Source organism: Lynx canadensis, chromosome A3 (assembly GCF_007474595.2).
Source record: "Lynx canadensis isolate LIC74 chromosome A3, mLynCan4.pri.v2, whole genome shotgun sequence".
Lineage (NCBI taxonomy): Eukaryota > Metazoa > Chordata > Mammalia > Carnivora > Felidae > Lynx > Lynx canadensis.
This window is the reverse complement of record NC_044305.1, coordinates 6,094,660-6,100,659: the sequence shown is the minus strand read 5'-3', so window position 1 is coordinate 6,100,659 and position 6,000 is coordinate 6,094,660.

Below are 6,000 nucleotides of genomic sequence, written 5' to 3'. Positions count from 1 at the left end.
CTTCCTGCTCTGGTCCCTTCTTAGGGGGCCTTCTTTCCCTGATGAAGACCCCCACGGACATGGAAAAATTTACTGGAACTCTTGTGTCCGTCTCCTGATCATCTGCCTTAGGTCAGAAGGATTCTCAAGCTCAGCCGGAGACCCTCCGAAGGTGAGGAAGGTTTTCTCATCGCCTCCAGCCTCAATAGTAGCTGGGGGTGTCGGAAGAAGCACCTGCCGGCACTGTGCCCAGCTCCCCACGTACGTCACTTACACCAATTCGGTGATGCTGGTGCCCTCGTGCTCCCCATTTGACAGACGCAGTGGCTGAGGCCAAGATGTCAACTGGAAACTCCATTCGAAGAGGCAGCCCCTGCCCCTCACTCATCAATAATCGTTTTTTCTCCTAAAACCCGCATCAAAGCTAAAGACTTTGTCCTAAGTTGTGTATAGGTTAATGTTGTATAATTTTTTTTTTTTTTTTTTTTTTTTTTTACATCTGAGAGATTTGGGGGAAACAGACGCTGTCCTCAGCAGGACGTGCTCCCGGGTGGGTGATGGGACCAGCAGTGGGCAGAGTCAGCCGGGAAAAGGCAGGAACTGAGCCCTGCTGCTGGGAATTAGCCCATTGACCTGACCTGAGGACCCAGTCTGTGCGGACACTCACCCAGTACTCTCCAAGCGTACCTCTCGACAGGACAAGCCCAGGTGCCTTTTAGCACAGGTTCTGGCATGAAGTAGGTCCTTACGGAAATAAGGAAGAAGAGACCCTCTCTGTACTCAGGGAAGCTGGGGTCTAAGGGGGAGACCCAGGAGCACAAAGGTGCATTTTCCTGCCACCCCCCCCCCCAAAAAAAGTGGGAGCTTGCCTGAGTCTGAGCATGCCTGGGGCTTGGGGAAGGGCATGTGCTAAGGCCATTTCTGATGGTTTCTTATGCCCTTGTGATTGGTCTCTTTAGTCTTAGTTTTATTTTATTTATTTTTTTTTAATTTTTTTTAACCTTTATTTATTTTTGAGAGAGAGAGAGAGAGAGTGCAAGTGGGGGAGGAACAGAGAGAGGAAGACATAGAATCCGAAGCAGGCTCCAGGCTCCAAGCTGTCAGCACAGAGCCCGACGCGGGGCTCAAACTCACAAACCGGGAGATCATGACCTGAGCTGAAGTCGGACGCTTAACCGACTGAGCCACCCAGGTGTCCCATTTATTTATTTAAAGTTTATTTTGAGAGGGCGAGAGCAGGGGAGAGGCAGAGAGAGAGGAGACGGAGCATGTCAAGTAGGCTCCACACTGTCAGCACAGAGCTCAACTCGGGGCTTGAACTCACACACCGTGAGATCATGACCTGAGCCAAAACCAAGAGTCGGACACTTAACCGACTGAGCCGCCCAGGTGCCCCTGGTCTTAGTTTTAATGAAATAACTGTTTTTCAGATATAAAAGCAAGATATGCCCGTGATCCAAATAAATCAAATCCAAGGGCACACAAAGGTCGAAAATAAAAGGTAAGTTCTATCCTACGTCATTCACCCCCTGATTTTATTTCCTATGATTTTGTAAATTTTCAAGTATCTTATTAGCTAATTTGCAAATGGGTGATGAACAACATCCTTATCCCCATACCCGGGCATGAAGGAGGCTCCTTTATAAAGCTGGGTTCAAATCTCCATCAAGACTCTAGAAAGTACATTAAAAAATGTATCAGGGGGCACCTGGGTGGCTCAGTCGGTTAAGCAGCCAACTTCGGCTCAGGTCATGATCTCATGGTTTGTGAGTTGGAGCCCCATGTCAGGCTCTGTGCTGACAGCTCGGAGCCTGGAGCCTGCTTCTGATTCTGTGTCTCCCTCTCTCTCTGCCCCTCCCCTGCTCATGCTCTGTCACTCTCTGTCTCTCAAAAATGAATACACGTTAAAAAAATTTTTTTTAAAGAAAAAGAAAATGAGAGAGAATTTAAGATTTAAAAGGAAAGAAACAAAAATGTCATTATTCATTGATGATATGACTAAATCAGAAATCCAAGAGATTCAACAAACCATTACAACAAATAAAGATATTCAGTAAGATTACTGGAGAAAAGATTCATATTTAAAAAGCAATGGAGCTTCTATACACAAGGAAATAAGAACTGAACTTATAGTTAAAACAAAGGTATATAAAAGCAAGAAAAAATGATAAGGAACAAATCTAATCTAACAATGTACAATTTTTTGGATAAATGTATAGCGGTTTACTAAAAACCTATAAGATAATTTTACATAAAGGTCAATTTTACTCAAGTTAATTTTTAAACTCACTGGAAGCTAATAAAAAAAATAAATAAAGGGTTGACCAATAAGCCTAGCAAGGATGATTTTAAAACCCATATGCTCTCTATGGATTTCAGATTTTGGAGTCTGGATTTTAGACTTTGGAACTCGTCATTTTGTAAAAAAATCAGGGAAAGCCAAGATAGTTTTGCAAACTAAAATGAAAGGGGATATACCTTAAAAGATTTTAACTGTTCCTCTAAAACGGTGACAAGCAAAACAGTGTGGCACCAGACCCAAGTGTTAGAAGGGAGCTCGGAGAAGACCGCTGTCCCGTGGGGACGTGTGGGGCGGGGGTGGGCTGCCAACCTGCTGGAGAAGAAACGGATCAGTCAACGAGTGGTTCTGGGAAACTGGCTATCACAAGAAGTTAAGTTAAATCCTTATTATTAAATCATCCACAAAATGAATTTCAGATGGATTAAAGAAGTAAATGTTGGGGCGCCTGGGGGGGCTCCGTCGGTGAAGCGTCCGACTTCGGCTCAGGTCATGATCTCATGGTTCATGAATTTGAGTTCTGCATCGGGCTCTGTGCTGATGGCTCAGAGCCTGGAGCCTGCTTCGGATTCTGTGTCTCCCTCTCTCTCTGCCCCTCCCTCACCCACACTCTGTCTCCCTCTCTCAAAAATAAATAAACATTAAAAAAATTAAGAAAAAAAAAAAAAAGAAGTAAGTGTGAAGACAGTACCGAAAAGTTTTAGAAGAAAACAGGAAATAGCATCATGATATCAGGGAAGGGAAGGATGCTCAACCGACTGAGCCACCCAGGCACCCCGCAAAAATTTTTTTTTAATGCTTATTTATTTTTAAGAGACAGAGACAGAGTGCAAATGGGGGAGGGGCAGAGAGAGAGAGAGGGAGACACAGAATCTGAAGCAGGCTCCAGGCTCTGAGCTGTCAGCACAGAGCCTGACGTGGGGCTCGAACCCACGAACCGTGAGATCATGACCTGAGCCGAAGTCGGATGCTTAACCCACTGCCCCACCCAGGTGCCCCTACAATGTTGTCGAATTTAACTGCATTCAAGAAAAGTTTCTTAGGGCAAAACATAAGACACTCTAAGTGAAAAGACCATCCATAGATTAAGATCAGGTAGATGCAATGCTTCAGAAGAAATTCTAGAAATTGACAAGAAAAAAGGCAAGCAATAGAACAAGATAAGCGAACAAAAATAAGCAAAAGACATGAATAGGAATTCACAGAAAAGAAAATACCAATGTCCTGTAAAGCTTTAAAAGTGTTCAGTCTTGCTGATGGTCAGGGAGATACAAATTAAAACCCAAATCTATTCCTCTCACTTATCAGATTGGCACAAACCAGTGAGCCTGAAAACCTCTACTGCTGGTCAGGACGAGGGGAAGCCAGAACTCTTACCAGGAGGGTAAACGGATACAAATAAATTAATAAGATAATTTTAGGTCATGCTTATGCTGTTAAGACTTGGAAACAGGGTGGTGGGTGGGAATGTCTGTGAAGAAGCTATTTGAGAAAGGATGGTCAAGGGAGGACCTTGTGAGATGATGGCCCCCTTGCACCCCGAATCCCAGCAACAGTGCCCGGCATGGTACCTTTGCCCAATGAATATTATTTATTTATTTATTAAAAGTTTACTTATTTAGGGGCGCCTGGGTGGCTCAGTCGGTTGGGCGTCCGACTTCAGCTCAGGTCATGATCTCGTGGTCTGTGAGTTCGAGCCCTGCATTGGGCTCTGGGCTGACAGCTCAGAGCCTGGAGCCTGTTTCGGATTCTGTGTCTCCCTCTCTCTCTGACCCTCCCCTGCTCATTCTGTGTCTCTCTCTGTCTCAAAAATAAATAAATGTTAAAAAAAAAATTAAAAAAAAAGTTTACTTATTTATTTTGAGAGACACAGAGACAGCGTGAGCAGAGGAGGGGCAGAGAGAGAGAGAGAGAGGGAGAGAGAGGATCCCAAGCAGGCTTTGTGCTGCCAATGCAGAGCCTGATGTGGGGCTCAGACTCAGGAACTTCGACATCATGACCTGAGCTGAAACCAAGAGTTGGATGCTGAGACCAGGAGTCAAACACTCAACCGACTGAGCCACCCAGGTGCCCGAGGAAGGGCATTCTAACTTTCTTTGTACTTTGACATGGTTGGTTCACAAAGTTACACTAACACAGCAACGAAGAAGGCATTCCAGCCATGGGGACGCTAGACAGAGCGGGCCCTCTGTTCTGCAAATCCATAAAATACGTCAACATTTTAAAATATAACCATGAGGAGGTGAATGGCTTAGGGAATGGAGAAGTCAAGCCTTTATTTTCTGCATTTCTGTGCTATTCTCATTTTTTTTGGCAGGGCATGCATATGTCTTGTTTTTATCATTAGAAATGAATTATTTTAGGGGCGCCTGGGTGGTGCAGTCGGTTAAGCGTCCGGCTTCAGCCAGGTCACGATCTCGCGGTCCGTGAGTTCGAGCCCCGCGTCGGGCTCTGGGCTGATGGCTCGGAGCCTGGAGCCTGTTTCCGATTCTGTGTCTCCCTCTCTCTCTGCCCCTGCCCCGTTCATGCTCTGTCTCTCTGTCCCAAAAATAAATAAAAAACGTTGAAAAAAAAATTAAAAAAAAAAGAAATGAATTATTTTATTATGCGTAAATATATATATTTTTAAACATGAGCATTTCTTTTTTTCAACGTTTTTTTTTTATTTTTATTTTTGGGACAGAGAGAGACAGAGCATGAACGGGTGAGGGGCAGAGAGAGAGGGAGACACAGAATCGGAAACAGGCTCCAGGCTCTGAGCCATCAGCCCAGAGCCTGACGCGGGGCTCGAACTCCCGGACCGCGAGATCGTGACCTGGCTGAAGTCGGACGCTTAGCCGACTGCGCCACCCAGGCGCCCCTAAACATGAGCATTTCTAAACAAACAAACAAACCAGGCATTTCAGACTGGCAGAAACTGCAGCCCACCTCCATGTCTGACCCGTTTCCTTGCTCCCTACGCACGAGCTGTACTCCGTCAGGGTCAGGGTCCTGCTGTCCGAGCCAGGCACCTGAATGGGCCGCTTGCCACACAGGTCTCCCCGCCGGACCTCTTCGTCCTAGAGGGACCGGACCTCCAGGTGTGCAGGAGGAGGGCCCCGTACACAGCCCCTAGCACGTGGGGGGCGTTCGGGAAAAGCCCGTGTAAGGAATCATCAGCCACACTTATGCAGCACCTGCTGGCTTGTCTCACGACGACTGACTTCACGAGAGCCTGTGATGCGCCGCTCGCCGCCGAGCCCGGCCTGGACGGGAAGCGGCCCGCAGAGCTCCCCTTCCAGGCGGAGCCGAGGGCTGTGAACTCGACCTTGCGTCGGAATCTCCAGGCCTCACGGGACCCCGGGCCGGTGTCCGACTCGGGGGTCTAGGGTGGGGCCCAGGAACCTGCATTTCTCACGTCTTCTCAGGTGATGCGGACACTGCCTGTCGGGAACCCTGCTTTGGGCAGCCTGCTCTGGAGTCCGGGAACAGGGCCAGTGAGGGGAGTGGGCTCAGTCCCAGCAGGAAGCAGGTGCTTAGGCTACTACTCCCCTTCCATTTTTTAAATATTTTTTATCGTTTATTTATTTATTTATTTTATTTTGAGAGGGAGTGAGCATGAGTGGGGGAGGGGAAGCGAGTGAAGGAGGGAGAGAGAATCCCAAGCAGGCTCCACGCTGTCAGCATGGACCCCGACACGGGGCTCGAACTCACAACCCTGAGATCGTGACCTGAGCCAAAGT